The sequence below is a fragment of the Vidua chalybeata genome, chromosome 1 (genome assembly GCF_026979565.1).
Source record: "Vidua chalybeata isolate OUT-0048 chromosome 1, bVidCha1 merged haplotype, whole genome shotgun sequence".
NCBI lineage: Eukaryota > Metazoa > Chordata > Aves > Passeriformes > Viduidae > Vidua > Vidua chalybeata.
This window is the reverse complement of record NC_071530.1, coordinates 130,536,792-130,553,647: the sequence shown is the minus strand read 5'-3', so window position 1 is coordinate 130,553,647 and position 16,856 is coordinate 130,536,792. Positions and strand designations below refer to the sequence as shown.

General features: G+C 39.8%; 1 protein-coding gene across 1 annotated transcript in view; it reads right to left on the bottom strand.

Annotated features, from left to right (window-relative positions):
• Nucleotides 1-13,571, bottom strand: part of CPQ (carboxypeptidase Q) — a 145,505-nt gene extending 131,934 nt beyond the window's left edge. Inside the window, exon 1 of the mRNA XM_053958067.1 lies at nt 13,185-13,571. The gene's annotated coding sequence lies outside the window, so the exon portion shown is untranslated. The remainder of the gene's footprint in view (nt 1-13,184) is intronic.
• Nucleotides 13,572-16,856: the final 3,285 nt, after the last annotated feature.

Genomic DNA, 16,856 nt, shown 5'->3' with positions numbered 1-16,856 from the left:
TTTCCCCTCTAGTCAGCATTAGACAAGCCATACCTGGGTTATTTCTTCCTTCCTGGGCTTCCCAGGATGAGAGAGATGTAGACATGCTGGAGAGTGCAACAAAGGGCCACAAAGATGATTGAGGGACTGGAGTATCCAGTATCCCTATTAGGAGAGGCTGAGAGAGCTTTAACGTTTCAGTCTGGAGAAGACATTATTTTCTTCTCCAAAAGAAGAGGGAAGGATTCATCAGTGAATAGAAATACCTGATGGGAGGGAACAAAGACAGAGCCAGGCTCTTTTTCCAGTGGTACCCACCAACAGAACAAGAGTCAATGGAAACAAACTGAAATACATGAAATTCCACCTGAACACAAGAATGCACCATTTTGGTTTTTTTGTTTTGTTTTTTTAAGTGAGAGTAGTCAAACACTGGAAGAGGTTGCCCAGAGAGGTTGTGAAGTGTCCATTCAGGGACATATTCCACACCTGTCTAGGCATGGACCTGGACAACCTGATGCAACTGACCCTGCTTAAAAAGGCACTTTGGACTACAGCTCAAAAGATGTCTTTCAAACTAGATGTGTGATTTGGAATATGAAAGGAGACCAGAGACACAAGCTGAAAGGCTTTTAAAAAATCAAGGGAGAAAGGTTCTAGGTATGTAGAATAAAAAGATAAACTGAAGGCAAAAAATAATTATTTTCCATCTCAAATTAGTATGAAAGAATGAAATGTACAGCACAATACAATTCAAGTAGTGCAGAGGGTGTCAGAAGATACATTTATTAGTGGTTACTTTAAGGACACTTCTTATTGTCTCGCCAACTTGTCTGTACCTAACTGCTGTCTTTGATGCTAAAGTGCAAGCTCATTGGGATTTCCATCTTTTAATGGTGCCCTTATATAAAAGAAGAGCACATCCAAACTTTAATCAGGCTAACTGGCATTTCCACCATTAAAAACATTACAATATAAATTACCTAAATGTTATAGATGGAAAAGAATAAGAGGAGAGGAAAAAAGAATCAGATGAGAGATTGATTACTGTCTACAGCAATCAGATAACAGAAAGAGGAGCAGAGGGCATAAAACTAGGATAAACAAAACTAGAGCACTGTTTCTTCTCCAGTGTGGCAAGGTTTTCCCAAAATCCCAGTTGAAAATACAGACAAAAGGATATAGAAAGTTCACAGAAGTCATGGTTATGGGAAATGAGGAATGAAAACAATAAACTGAGGCTATTAACCACTTAATTGCTAGAGATCTGCAATATCTGCACAGTATCTATCAGTTTCCTAACCACCGTTTGATTTTCCTTCAGGGACTGGAGGAAATCTTGAAATCACACAGTGGTTTTGATGACATGAGAATAGACTGAAAAGCCCCAGGGTAACAAACTAACATGCTGCAGAGTGATGTCTGATACATTTAATAGCACTGGAAAAAAGTTTGTTGTGACAGCTGTGGAGTAGGATAGCTGGAAGGCTAGGTGAACTTGCAAAATGAGGCGGAGATTTCTGCCTAAAAATAAAGTCATAGAGTTCTTCCATCACTTATAAAGATAAGGAGGAGGGGTGGATGGGGGGGTGAGGGAAATACAAGCTTTATGATCTTGAAGAGTGAAGCAGACATTCCTCAAAGACTGCATTTTCAGAATTGTAATAATTCCTCATCTGGAAGAACATTTAATCAGTTGGAAAATCTTGGGTTTGGGAACACACACAGTTGAAGCTATCATTTACATTACAAAGCCCTTAAAATCAGCCTTTTGAATTGTAAAACTAAGGTAAAGAAGAGTACAACACAACAAGGATATAAAGTTTTGGATAATGTTATTACTTGGACCAAAAAGTCTAAAACACCAAAGGAAACACCTGAGCTGTTTTACTTTTACCAACTTCAGAAGAACTGTTTTGATTTTCTACAGCTGAAGATACATACTGAAATCCGTGACCTATGACCATATAGGCTCTAGTAGTGATACTGACTTACGTACACATAATAGGAAGTGAAAAGTTTCAAGAACTCTATAAAGATTAAGACTGAGAAAGTCCAAACATTCCAGGAGACATTGCAGCCATAGCTCCCCATTTGGCAGAAGTTCATACCCTATTTATAGTCAGTATGGGGGATGTACTACAGCTTAACATAGGAAGGAAGCAGCAAAAGGAGCCACTCTTCCCTCCTTCACCTCCAAGCTTCAGAATAGTAACAGGCTACCTTGATATATTCTTATTCCATAGCTGCTGCTAAAATGGATGGCAATAATCCTGAAGAATCACACCATAATCCATGTGCTGGATACTGTATCCAGCATACTGTATCCAAATTCTGTATCAGCAAAGCCACAGAAATGATCAGCCAGCTACTTCTCTAAGAGTTGGTGTGGTCCAGACAAAAATTAAGAATAACAAAAAAACCCCACAAGCACTGAACAATGCCTCAGCCACACAACAGCTGATATTATTCTTCTTAATAAGCATGGAAAATGCAGTTCTCAAAAGGGAGTATATTATCTTTGCAGAAGCAAAAGACAGTAATTCAGTGGGATTTTTAGATGAGAATTGAAGAGAACAGAAATACTTAATGAATGACAATGGAACAATGACACCAAAATACAGTGTTGTTCATATTACATTAAATGCCAAAATATATAGCTAAAGCAAACTGATAATGTTGAAAGACAACTGAGGGGAAGGGGAGGGAATAATTTTGGACAAATAAATCAACACATACAAGAATAGGGCCACAATTATACTACCTGGTATTTTTATGCTCAACTTCATTCAAATCCACTATTGGCCTTGTGTAAAAAGCAAGACAGGTATCTTGTACTGTTTCACAAAATTCATAAACTACTGAGACACAAACTCTTCAGAATTGCATATTTTTGTGTCAGCCTTTCCTACAGGTGAAAAGGGCTCCCTTTTTAAGGAAGCGACATAACCACAGAAATCTTCTCTCACAACCTCTTCAGTACTTATGCTTAAACTTCTTGCACTTAAATTCTAAGCTAAGTTTCTTTTTGAAAACATGTTCAACAAGACAGCTTACATTCTGTGTTAAGTGAAATCATTCCCACAAATTGGATGTTAAATATTTTCCTTCTGAGTTTTTACTGAAAGACTAGCAGACTGCATCCAGCCAAATGATGAAACCTACCTCCCTACCAGGAGGAAGCCTATGACAGAAGGTATGAGCCATGAGCAAATGATCAATCCACACCTCTGGATAGCAAGAGCTGCTAAAATTGATGGACAGATATTGTAACAGGAGCAAACCAAGTTTTGTTAGCGACAGTCAGTACCAGGCCGTTACTGTCAAAGGTTGGTCTGCCTCTCCTGTGAAAGCCAAAAGGAATCCCACTGCCATGCATCTGGCACTTCCAAGTACTTCTTGATGTGCCTCCAAGCAGCGTTCCAGAAGAAGGCTGTTCAGTCCTACAGAACACGTGTGTGCTCTAGATTTTTGCCAGAAAATCTAAGTACTTTGAGTTTCTCCTTCCAACAATTAAATCTCAGTTTTAAAGGCAACTACACATTACACTACTAAGGGTCAGGACATTTGCCAAAATGAAGCACTGAATTAAGCACCTTACTTACTAATTATCTAATGTGTAACAGGAGTGCAAAAGACCAACTTTTCTACTGAATTTTAACAAAAATTGCACCAGATATTTGCAGCTACATATATATGATATGGCACCTCAGAATTAGAAACTTTTAAGTTAAATTCTTAGCATTTTCATATATGACAAGAATAATATGCATCTACAACTACCCATCTACAAAGCACTTTTTGTTTTGCATATGGAACAAAATTTTTCATTTTATGTCAGCAGGTTCAGAGAAAAGTTATGCACATTAAACACCTTAAAGAAAAAGACAAAAAAAGAGCAATACCAACATTTTCAAAAGTATCCAACCATTTTAGCTACTTCACTTCATACATCTACAATCCCAGTGTACAAACTATAAGTAGCATCATAATTCCAAGTTAAGTCAATAATCATTCAGCAATGCCGAATATAAGATATTTAAGAACATTAATAAACAAAATTTCCAGATTAAAATAACGGTAACTTTTTTGAGTATTTAATTTGTCATATTTTTTCATATAGTCTTTCTCTACAGTCACAAGAAAAGATAAGTTCCTCATACTGCTACAGTAAAAAGCAATCAACTGGTTTTGTGAAGCTGAGAAGTCTGCTCAACATATTGCTAGATTTAAGAACTTTTACTTTAGTATTTCTCCTCCTTATTGTCAGATACACCTACTGAATCTTCCCTTTCCAAAGCAACAAAAATTTGTAAATGAAACTATACAAAGAAGTGAAGGATCAAGAATTGCTCATTACAGTTGACAGAAAAATTATCTTTATGATGCAGACATTTCTTTATTTATATTAATGGAGGGAAAAGATATTCATTTCAATGAGATATATTATGAAGTATGTAATTTATGATTTCATCATGTTCACTAGAGCATAATACTGGTACTCAAATATCACACTGTATTCCAACATATCAACATCAGAAACAAGATGCTACAGTTCAGTGGCAATGTACAATTGGGGCCACCATCCAACTGCAGAATGCAATGAAATGTGAAAAAAAAAAAAAAAAAGAAAAAATCTTAAAAAGCTTGAATGTAACAGACTGCTAGCAAGATAAATATACTTTACTTAAAAAGCTTGAGAGAAATCTGGGTTTTGGCCAATTTTGAGAAATAAATTAGCAAAACCAGACCTCTTTCTGATGTGGAAGGAAGCTCCAGCACCACTTTTTCATCAAAGCTACTCCCCAGTGCAGCACACATTTGATCATGAAGCACTACACTTACCATGCATAAGGCAGATCTGATTCTGTATTTAACTTCTAATTACTTTTTACTACCATTTAAAAGACAAAAATAATTTTGCTATTGCAGGATAAAAAAGCCATCTTAGGACAACTGACATCTATCAGTATTAATTTATTTTTAATTTTTTTTTTATTTTTATTTTAAGCAATGTTCAACACATCCCTGTTATCATCAGGGTCCCCCATGCTACTCACTGCACAGACATGCTGACAGACACATCTTACAACTACAGACAAAATGAACCAACAACTGGAAGAGGAGGGACCCAGAAGTGACACCTCCAAGTGCTTCAGTTGCCACATGAAAGACATTAGCATAACCTCTCAGCCCCTTTCTTCTGACACTACCAAGAGCAGATGATCAAAAGCTTGCTGCACTGAAGCAAATGGTCACGTTACAAAATGTCAACTGGCAATCAAAGTAAAAAAAGGAAAAAACAAACAAACGAACAAAAAACAAACCACCAACAAAAATCACAAACAACCACCTCCCCCAAAATATGCCATAGAGTAAACACACTAATTGTATAGAGGGGACAGTGACAGAATGTGATTGACCCTCTCTGCAAATGTTAAGACATCTCCTTAACTTTGCACATGATTCTGATACTCCTCCTGAACAATAATACTCAGAGATTAGATTGTACCAAGAAAGTATGAGAAGAAACCAAACAGACAGCAGTTTCCTCTTAGATCTTAAATACTTCTGCACGGTTCAGATTGCATAAGGCAAAGCAAAGACACAGGTGCCAGCTCCCAGACTCCAAAGTACCTGCCTTTGAGAAAACCAACCCATCAGCACTGACAAGAAGGTTCATGTAAGTGACTGCACCTGAGCTCAGGAAGCATACAGGGACTTCAGCTAGAGTCCAGTGAGCCCACAGCTTCACTTCCATATCCCCATTGCTCCTCCTATTCCTTCTGCTGCTGCAGGTGACAGCCACAAACTCCTCCTGGCTTTGCTGGACAAGTTATGCCTGGTACACAACAAAAAGTGAAACTATTTTGACACTCTTTAAATTTATATTTATATAAATGCTATAAAAATGAGCAGAGACCTCAGGGAATTAAGACATCTCTGGCTTTGGTTCTTCCTCCAAAATAGCCTTCTGCAAGCACAAGTTTTGGGAATATGGCCTTAAACTGTTTCTAGTCACAAGACCAACCACTGAGGAGACAAAAGCTTGAAGAAGCAAAGCACTTGGCGCAGTCTGATTTAGCTATAAATGTTGGTTTTCAAACCCACACAATTGCTCTGTCATAACTACATCAAATTCAGAGGGTTTTATCCACAGCATGAAAAAAGCAACTATCAAACATCTGGGACTCTGACTGTTACTAGTGTGCGTTAAAAATGAAGCCTCTGCATCCTTCAGTAAATCCAGATGTTGCAAATGTCAGTCTCTTGATTAATTAAAAGCAATTCCAAGTTAAAATGGAACCAGCACTGGAGGATCATTTACACTTGGTTTCGATTTTATCGCATACATCAGCTTGCAAGCAGAGGCAATTGATGAAAATAGAGTTCACATGAAGTTACTAATGCTCCTTCATTCAAAAGCATCTTTGACTTCTTCATGAAGTGCTGATCCTTTCAGGACGATGATTTCATCATGTGTGACTACACTTATGTTTTGGTTCTGTTCCCCTATGACAACTTTCCAGTTATTCCCTGAAACAGATCTGATGGCAACAATAACCCTACACCCCTTAATCCATGTTTACCAAAAAGTCATACTTATTGAGCACAAAATACTTAGATATAAACACCTTGAGAGAAAGCAAGGTCATCAAGAAGCCTACATTCCTCAACTTTACCATCTTATTTAATTCCTAGATTAAGGCCTTTTTTACAGCAGTTACCTTCTGCTTTCAGAAGAGCAACTGAGTTTACACAGTTACCCACAGTTGCAGTGATGCTTGCAGCAAACAGCCCAGTTGTTATTGCACCACAGCTGAAAATGTTTTCCAGGGAAAATAGTTAACTTTCATCCTTCCTATATCACTTGTCTGTAGGGACAGGCAATGTAAGACAGCATGTTTCATTTTGATCATTTTGGGAGGTAACATTAGACAGGTCCTTACTCTAATTTTTATTTATCCAATACACATCTGTTTTTTCTTATTTAGAGTTCACATACTGATAAGCTCCCAACAGTTATTTTTATGTAAGGTTCCTATATGCTCCCATTCCTGTCTTCAGCTCTTCAATTGCTCTTGTTCTGGATTTTCAGGAAAGTCACTACAGAATCATAGAATGGTTTGGGTTGGAAGACATGTTCAAAGTCAGTCCAAGCCCCCTGCAACAAGCAGGGTCACCTTCAACTAGATCAGGTTGCTCAGAGCCCAACCCAACCTGACCTTGACTGTCCCCAGGAATGGGGCATCTACCACCTCTCTGGACAACCTGTGCTAGAGTTTCATCACCCTCAGTATAAAAAATTTCTCCCTTATTTCTAGTCAAACTCTACTCTCTTTTAGTTTAAAACCATTACCCCTTGTCCTATCACAAGATGCCCTGTTAAAAAGTCTCTCTCCATATCTCTTATAAGCCTCTTTCATTGCCAGATTTCCTTGAACAGTCCAAACCTGTACAACTACCAAAGAGCCTAGTACAATCCATCTGTATTGGATACATTGCATTTGGCTATGCCAGGTCTTCTAACAACTCCAGAGTATACCAGAGAGCACTGCAAAGCAAAATATATCTGCTGACTTGGGTGGCATTGGTTGCTGGAGACAAGCACCATCTGCCCTCATTCAGTTACTCTCTGAAGGGCAGCCACAGACACATTCCTGCTTACTACCCCTCTTTCTGCAAGATTTCTTTTCAGCTATAAGACATAAGTCCAAAATGAAGCACAATTCACAGACTCTAGCTGATGGAGCAACCTGTATTAAAATCAGTGTATCTGTATTTTACCAACTTGGACTGAATGGGACACAGAATTGGATCAGTAGCGTCTTAAGTACATCGAGATCCCAGCTACAGTCGTTCTGCCCTTCAAATTGACATTCACTTGCACCAGAACCTTGTCCATTTGATCAGCAGCTGAGAACCAATCCACATAAAGCAATTTTGCTTTGTTTGCAGTAATTAGTAATGAGCATTAGTACTGGGAGGTTACTGCCAAAGAGACAATAAAGAAGGAAGACTGCACTGCAGAAGTTCCTGTGCTCTGAGGAGCAGACAGCCCTGCTCTTTCACAGCCACCTGGGTGAGAATGGCTAACCAAAGGCCACTTGGGTGGCTGAGGTAGAAAACTCTGCAGCAGCTGCAGGTAAAATGGACATGGGCAGTAACTCAGAGCCTGCATAGAATTTTCCAAGCCTATTCCTGAGACTTTTTACTACTGAAAACCCTCTAGAGATTCCTAACTCAACACCTATTTCAAGACAACCAAACTGAACAAGTAATTAAAACCAAGTTGACCTTGTTTTCCTTCTTGGGTATCTCACAGTGCATTGCTGAGGCAGAAATTGCTCTGTGTACTTTTCAACAGCACTGAACAGATTACATGAGATTAATATTGCATTTGTCTGCTTTACCTAGTTGTCATAGGAGAAAATATTAATAGCCCACTGCAGTAATATACAGAATCATTCTTAAAGATTGATCATATGATCAATCTCAAATAAATTAGAAGCTTAAAATTCTTTCTGCTTCCAAAGCAATACAGATTTTCATTAAACTGAAACTCCAAGAAGTGTTTCATAGTCTGCCACAAAAGAGGACTTGTGTTTTGTACAGGAGAACATGACCAGAGAGAGACCTAGAAGATCAGCCTTGTGATTCAGAACAGTATAAACCAACAGAATCAGAAACACTCATCTCAAAACATGTGCAGAGTAGAAGGGGAAACCATTTAAGACAAATCAAATTTAAGTTCTGGTCTGCAAATGTTACAGATAAAATAGTGGATGCTTTCCCAATGGAACCTATTGGCTCAGATCATATGTTAAGACCTCAAAAAAGAACATTTCTTTCTCAAATTACTATTGGCACGTGCATAATATTATATAAGCCCCTTTTTCTGGGGCTACTCGAAACACAAAATTCCTTTTGACTCACTTGCCTTAGGTAAATTGACAGTCAAGTGCCTCCTTTGAAAAAAAAAAAAAAAACTAACAAAAAATTAAAGGCACAGTGTATCAATGTACATGCAGCAGATGAAAGCTAGAAAAATTCAGGGAGGACATTAGAGTGGTTTCATTCCCTTTCATACAGTGTATTCGAGCAGGAAATGTAATTTCACTACATTTAAGTAAAAGATCGGTCACCTTAATCAGCAACTTGAGAAAAAAAAAAAAAGAAAGAAGAAAGCCCAAACACACAGACAACAACAGATTTAAACCCAGAACTGTTTTCTCATATCAGTACTAAAACAGGGTTTAAGTGTGACAACAATTCTCAGTTGGACAAGATGATGAGTCTGTGGGGTCAGAAATCAGGCTGAGGCAAATCCTGAGCCTGTAGAAACTCTCACCGTTGTACTGAATGCAAGATGGTCACTCAGGCAACTTTAAAATAATCTTAGTTGTCTATTACTCCTATGATGTAAGGAATGTCTATGATAGGTGACCTGAGATTAACCTCCTCTTACTATAACATAATGATCATTGATTTAAAATTTATCTTAGAGAATTTGACAAAATATATTTGATATATTTTCTTTTTTAAAACAGCATTAGTATTCTCTTAAAGTGAGGTTGTAAGATCAGAAGCCTTTTGCCATACCTCTGTTTGCAATGTAGTACAATAAAACATTTTGCCAAAAGACACAAATTCTTAGAGATGTATTTTAATCTACATGTCTATTAATTAGACCCTTCTATCAAGTCTCTCTTAGCAGCAGCAGCACCAAAGGGATTTCTACATTTTTCTCTCATCCACTGTGGAGAAAATTCATAGAAGAGACTTATGTTAATTAGACCTAAAGAGACTGATAAAATATTACTATTATTAATACCAGTACAGAAAAAAAAAAAAAGAAAGACTCCAAATGAGCCAGGTGTCTGAATATTCTTCATTAAATATAAAAAAATAGGTAGGTACGTAGGTAGATAGACAGACAGATAAATTAAAAGCAAACCTCCCCACCATTGGTCCACTGTCTCTATCTCAATATCAGAAATCAAGTCTCTTGTAAGATCAAGGTACCCAAATTACCATTTTTTAAAAAAGGTTGACATTCTTTACAGGCTAACAAGGTTAAAATTTTTCTCAAGCTCACGTTTTTCTTACAATTTTCTCTTGTACTGTAAAACTGAAACAAAAAAGAGCAAAGCATTCTTCAAAGATTCTGGCAAAAATACTGACTTAATCGAGTAATTGGCATTTAAGAGATTACAAATCTGAGCTAAAACTTCACTACTGCCATCACAGTGAAAATATAAGTGACTTGGGGTCAGCTGAAGAAAGAATTTACATTTATTTCACTACTTTGAGATTATTGCAGACATTTGGTAACAAAAAAGTAAAAGATTACTGCAATGCAGTTTTTGACAGATAATATTTCCTGTCGAGACAGAACAGAAAGAACTGTAGAGCTTCAAGATTGTAATCATTTTGTACATTTCTACCCACAAAGTACTTCTTTAGGCAAAATATTTCACCCCTGCAGCTGCTACCTCTTAGATGTACTGCCACCCTTCATCTTCATCCTCCCACAATCGGGAAGAAAGGAAGAAATGACAAGGCAAAGTTTCCAACCTTAAAACAAGAAAGTTTTATACAATATAGCAAGAATAGATAAAAGAATCCCATGTGCATTATGAGTTTCTGCAATCATATCAAGATATTTTAAGTTGCTTCCTTTCTCAAATCAGCATTAAAGACACACAGGCATTTGCAAAACTGCGTCATAAAACAAATACAGATTTATATGAGCTTTTGCTAACAGATGTCTCCCAACAGGGGTCAATGACAGGTTGTTCTTCCCCAGCCCAGATTTGCAATCTGCTCTTATCTGATTCAGTATCTTATTGTTTCGCTGTTCAAAAGAATTATATGTATTTTAAACACCAAGAAACAAGATCAGGTAAGACAAAGGCTTTGTATGAATCTCTGAAGCTGTGGTGGCTTTGATCCAAGTTTATCTGCACAGCCTTCATCTGAAAGACAGAAGTTTGAAAAAAGTAAAACTGACTGCAAAGGACAATAGATAGATGCTATTCAAGATAAGGTGGATATGTCTAAAGGAAATAGACAAAATTTACAAGGAAACAAGGGATGTAAGACCTCGCATGCATATGGCAGGCTTTGCGGGGTTTCTTTGAGGAAATAAGAGTTTGAGATTTTATTAAAAACAATAATCCAACAGAAGGAGCAGCAGATAAGAGTGGAAGGTGATTATAAGGCTGACATGAGAAAGATTTCTAATAAAAGCTTCCATCCCTGCAAAAAAATTAACCAGAACAAAATCAAGGCCAGCTTTTGTCACCCTAACTTAAATGTTATGAATTTTCACAAGCTAAAATAGAGAGATACATTACAGATAGGTGAAGATACAAGCAGTTATTCCATTTCCACACAAGGAATCTGCTTACAGCCATCCCAAGTATTGCTTTGTAAGATGAAACACTCGCACATTCCCCTTTAGTCAATAGATTACAACACTCCTACAACAGTTCTAGAGAACTACCTCCAGAAACAATTAGTAAAAACCAATCTAATTTTGAATAGAGCAAAAACAGAGCAAAATTTTGAAAATTAAGGCTTATTTAACAAGACATTAGGATTTTAGGTGCCTTTGTGCATGGCACTGTCTATGCACTTTCGGTGTTCATGCAGCACTTAGGAAAGTCAGGTCCTCAAAATATTGCAGTTTGAAGGAAAAAAACAAGTAATTAATACACAAACTGAATTCTTGTGTTTGTATCTTGAATTTGTTCTTTTGTAGTTTTGACCACATGTACAACTTGGCAGATTTAACCACTATATTCAAAAGGTTTCTTTGCATCTAATGCTTCCTTAGTCAAATCTGATTCAGCCTACAGAACTTGTATGTTTTTCGTGTTTATTTATATGTTTTTTAAAATATTTTTATATATTATTTTCACAATACTTATATATTTTTTAGCTTTCAGTCAGTGACTGTTGTCAGCTTTGCTCACTTCAGGATCACAGCAGAGCATCATGCTTTGTCTAACACAGACTGTGCATCCCCCAAGCACTGTGTGACTGCCAACTTTGAGTCCATATTTGTTTTTAAATTAAGAGGAACAAGTGGGTGAGCAAGGATTTTGTTTCACAAAATCACAAAATCAATTAGGCTGGAAAAGACCTCTGAGATCTCTGAGTCTCTGACCAAACACCACCACATCAACTAGACAAAGTGCCATGTCCAGTCTTTCCTTAAACACCTCTGGGGATGGTAATTCCATCACTTCCTGGGCAGTCCATTCCAATGTCTAATCACTCTTTCTGTGACATTCCTCCAAATGTCCAACTTAAAACACCCTTGACACAGTTTAGGCTATGTTAACTTGTCCTGTTACTTATTACACGTGAAAAAAGACTGACCCCCATGTGGCTACAATCTCCTTTCAGGCAGTTGTAGAAAACGATAAGGTCCCCATGAGCCTTCTTTTCTCCAGGCTAAACACCCCCAGCTCCCTCAGCCGCTCCTCACAAGACTTGTGCTGCAGACCCTTCCCCAGCTCCGCCGCCCTCCTCTACAAACACTCCAGCCCCTCAATGTCTTTCTTGTACTGAGGAGCCCAGAACTGGATGCAGTACTTGATGTGCACCCTAATCAGTGCCGAGTCCAGGGGGACAACCACTGCCCTGGTCCTGCTGGCCACACTATTGCTGATACAGGCCAGGATGCCATTGGCTTTCTTGGCCACCTGGGCTCACTGCTGGCTCACGTTCAGCCAGCGGTAGACAAGCACCTCCAGATCCTTTTCCGCTGTTGTCACGCGATGGAACCTCCATGCTCCCGAAGTACGACCGTGCTGGTGTCAGTCACCCCTCCAGCAAAGGGCGAGCAGCAGATACAGCGAGGCGGTCCCGACCCCCGCTGCCAGGCTGGGGGCTCCAGCCCACCGACCCGGCCAGGGCCGGCAGCACCGGGGCTGCGGCCCAGCGGGCCCCATTGCGGGAGGGATGGGGAAAGGCAGCACACACGCTGCACGGCTCTAACGCAAGACAAGGAGCCGGGGCTGAGCCCAGCCGGGAGCCGGGAATGGCGGCGAAGTGCCCTCCTCCGGAGCAGAAGCCTCCCGAAAAAGCGCTACAGCCCGGCGGAGGAGCGCCGGCAGCCCGGGGGGACGCCCTGTGCGGAGGAGGGGGAGGAAAAGGAGGAGGATGAGGCGGTGAGCAGAGCAAGCACGCACCTTCCCTGCGCAGATCGGGCGGCGGCGCCGGCACAGCCCCGACCCCCGACCGGCCGCGGACGGGCAAGGAGGAGCCGCCGCAGGGTGGGAGGGGCCGGGCCGCTGCCCGGGACCCGCCGGCAGCCCCGGACCCCGCGCCTCGTAGCCCGTCCCGAGGCCAGGCGGGCCCGGCCCGGCTGCTGCCGCCCAGCCCCGGGAGCCTGGAAAACATGATTCGTCACCACCGGGCTTCCCAGGGAGCTGAGGCCTTCCGTGCCAGGGGCCGTGAGGGTGGTGAGGCGTTGGACGAAGCTGCCTCCCAAAGAAGTTGTGGATGCCCCGTCCCTGGAAATACTCAACGCCAGCTGGGATGGGGCAATGGGCAACGTGATCCACTGGAAGGTGTCCTTACCCATGGCAGGAGATTGGAACGAGACAGTTTTTAAGGCCTCTTCCAACCCAAACCATTTTATGATGCTGTGATGATTCTATAATTGAGCCTTTATAGGGAATGTGTGATACTGGTGCAAGAGCACATGGAAAATGGATGAAGCAGGAGGAGCCTTTCGTCCTGGCTGCACAGTGGCAGCGTCCTTCTCAGTATTTTAGAACATGGCCGTTCTTGCTTATGTAGTTCATTGATGTTTTCCAGCTGTCTAAGAGCCTTTCCTGCCTTCAGACTCCTGGGGAACTGAGGCAGGGCCACTGCTCCTCAGATGATGGCCGCCTGCAGAAGTAACATTGCACTCATTTAAATAAAGGTGTGCTTATAAAACACTTAGGTAAATGAGTGCAATTTCTTCTGTAGATAAGATCTTAAAATACAAACATGGGTCTTAATCTGCAAACACTTGAATTAAAGCTCTCCTTTTATTCTGTTTAAGTCAATGGGACTACCCAGGTGCTTAGAGGTAAGGGGTTTTAGGATCAAAGCCCTTGGTGCATTTCCAAAAAACTGCTCTAGCAGGAAGACATTGAAGAATTTCCCTCTAATATTCAACACTGTATTCCAGTATTAATGAACTTTCTGCCTCAGTGAAATGACTGTTACACTAATGAGCTTCATGGGTGTGTACCTTGAGGAGGGGTTTGAAACACATTATTATAAGATAATGGCTGTTCCTGCCAACCTGACTCCTCCACCTCTGTATTTGAGGTGACTCATTTGTATTTTTTCACTTGTATTTTTTCAGTACAGCATCTGAACAGTATGTTTTTGCAGCTGGAACTTTGTCCTCTGCAATACAGATCAGGGACCGCTCTGGCGGGATGAAACAACATATGTTGTAAACTGCCACAGTCCTTAAGAGTTTTGTTCCATTGAGGGTAACAAAACAACTGCTTCAACAAAACTGTTACACAAGGAAAAGGCTGTCAGATATCTTCCTGTCTGGCTCCTTCTTTGCTGCACATTCTGGATATTCTTTACATATAGTATCCTATAAGCCGTAAGCTTCCATCTAGTACTGTACCTCTGCAAAGAGATTATACAGTGATTAATGTGATAAATATATCACTGAAAGTCATGCAAGAAAATATTCTATCCTCAAAGTTTGGCTGTTACACCCACAACACCTTGAACTGCCAATGTACAGCCTTCCTTTTCACTTTCAGCAAGAGAGAACATAGGACATGTCTTCATGAACAAGCTTGTGTAAGACTGTACTTGCAGTATATAAATTTAGGATTTTGTTCGAATCATGAGAGTGATTTCTTTTCATTTGCTCCCTTAACAATTAAATCACGTCACCCAACTGGTTTCCCATTATTTTTTCCTTAATTAGCTTCCTTTGTTAATCCTTCTATACCAAGAAGTTGAGAGTCAGGCCATCTTTTTTATCTCCTTCATCAAATAGTCAGAAGGATGGAGGTACTTGGTGTAGCTGTCATTAATCCCAGGTCAGAAGGTAGAGAACTCACTGCTTTAGTCTTCTGCTGTCCTTGCCAGAGGAGTGACAAAAGCAAGTTAAGAGGCATAACAGCAAAACCTAGAGCTCCACCCCTCTTCAGCCAGCAACATGCACAAATCTGTTTACAGGTTTCAGACACATCAATACCCATTTAGCCTCGGGAAAGGTATTTCCCTTATACCCACCTCTTACATGATTTTCTCTATTTTGCTTTATTCACTAAATACATATATTTGTTTACAACCTCAGGACTTTCAGATTGCTTGGTTTTCCTGCTCAGGACTGTAATTGTAAATCTGGGAGAGTCTGGAGCTGAGGAGTCTTGTGATCAGTTTCCCAACTTTATAGGCTACTATGCTGGACAAAATCCCAGCCCCACCATCCAGAAATCATCTTTGTTATCCACCTTGCATACTCTTGAACTCATAAAGACTATCAGGTGCTCGAAGGTCTCTGTATGGATGCATCTTTACAAGACTGCTGTGTTTATACTGCTAGAAACAGTGTCAGAGTCAAGAAATTATTAGTAAAGAAAGGGATTGGATATATATGAATGTCAATAATAATCAGAATTATCTGATTGTAACTTGGTGTTTCAAGGAATAAGCTGGTACCCAGCTCCTGGAAAGGGGAATTCAACCTAAAATGAGGACATATGACACTACTTACTGTTGGATTTTTTCACCTCCTGTTATACAGCATATGAAGTAAATGGTGGAGTGTGCTGTTAGGCACAAAACACTCACTGCCTGAGCAGCTCCTGAATATCCTCTGATGGAAATTGCTTGGTACGAGGTTTCTCCCTGCAAAGAAGGGGAAGTGGCATGATGCTTCTTTGCTGTGCTTTGGTTTTCCATTCCATTTAGACTGCATGGCTTTTGGAGCAAGAACTCCTTTGGTTGTCCTCCAAATTTTATTGAAGTCTCTAAAATGTGACGATATTAAAATAATAAGAAGAAATCACAAGCATATTCACATACTAATTATTATGCAAAGTAGAGAGGGGGAGGGAAGAAAGTATGAGATTCCTTTGAAAAGCTACCAGCACAGGACCAAATACAAAAGGTGTTTGAAGTGGAAGCACACTGTACCAGACTGAAGAATTACCAATATACCAGTTACACTTGTTTAGGGCTATGCTCTCAATTTTCATTTTATGACATTTATTTTCTTTAGTATAGCATTTTTTATTTTTTTGACTCAGTCTCCCAAAAGTGTCCTCTAGGTCCACAATGGATTTTAGTACCACTACAAGATGTTTTCTTTTAAAGTTTTCTTTAAAGTTTTTCTCTGTTGCTTTGCACTGTAAAAATGGACTGCTAATTAATGCAAACTTCAGCTTTTATTTCCTCTTTTTTTTTTTTCTTCAGTTAAAGGAGCTGGAAATAATTACTCATAAGTTTCAAAGAATAATTTTTCTTCAGTTCTTTGTAGAAGGAAGTATTTAAGCTTGATCCTGACTTATATGTCTCCATTTATGCAGCCTAGCAGCAAATAAATATATTCTAGTAATGCACAGAACGGGGTAAAAAAGCAGGGACATTTTGAAAGAAAAACAGCGAGCACCTCAATACATGTATTTTTCTACACAGGTCTGTTCGCTTTTCTGCTGCTGTGTCAGAGACTTGCTTATTTCAGGTATCAAGATCATAGCATCAGGTGAGAACATCTGCCAACAGTGGTTTGGTAGGGAGTCCTTGCTTGGGATGCATTGTAGCTGCAGCCTGGCCAGTACAATGCAGGTTCACAGTCAGAAGTCAGCCTTAGTTGCCTCAAGTTTCTC